Source organism: Colobus angolensis, unplaced genomic scaffold, assembly GCF_000951035.1.
Source record: "Colobus angolensis palliatus isolate OR3802 unplaced genomic scaffold, Cang.pa_1.0 Scaffold139, whole genome shotgun sequence".
Taxonomy (NCBI): domain Eukaryota; kingdom Metazoa; phylum Chordata; class Mammalia; order Primates; family Cercopithecidae; genus Colobus; species Colobus angolensis.
Genome location: NW_012114477.1, coordinates 4,385,517 through 4,386,076, shown reverse-complemented (window position 1 = coordinate 4,386,076; position 560 = coordinate 4,385,517). Strand labels below are relative to the sequence as shown.

The following is a 560-nucleotide window of genomic DNA, read 5'->3' as shown; positions in this document are numbered from 1 at the left end:
CTGCACAGCCACCAACCCAGTGGACACACACAGCACAGAAAATGAGGACTGGGAGGAACACAGCATATGATTAGTGGTTGTTTTCATTGATAGGATAACTTTTCTCCAATCTTCTATAAATGATTATATTTTGACATAAGAATACTAAACAGAATAGAATGCTTTTCTAGAACTGATTCCTGTTCTCTCAATAAAAGTTGGCTTTCCATCAAGCACGAATCCTCTACAGAAGATGGACACAGCAGCGGCATATGTGGACCCACGGATTTGGAAGATGTAAAGAAGATAGTGTCAATTTAGCTGGACTTCAAACATGGCAGAAGGACTGAGGGAATGCTACGATTGTATCACAGTATAGAGATAGGGCCATATGTACACTATTTCATGTTACATTAGGTGGCCTTTAGCTACAAGGCCAAGAACTCTGTTTCTCATTCATGTCCTGCTTTTTCTTTCCTTTTTTTCTTTTTTTTGGTCACCCTTCTTCTGCCAAAAAGGATAGAACAGCAGCAGCTCTCTTCCTGCTTGACAACCAACACCGCCATTCACTCCAGCCACTG

The 560-nt window shown here is 41.2% G+C and overlaps 1 pseudogene; it reads left to right on the top strand.

Moving 5' to 3' along the window:
• Positions 1-232: 232 nt before the first annotated feature.
• LOC105506648 overlaps positions 233-560 on the top strand; it is an 18,094-nt pseudogene continuing 17,766 nt past the window's right edge.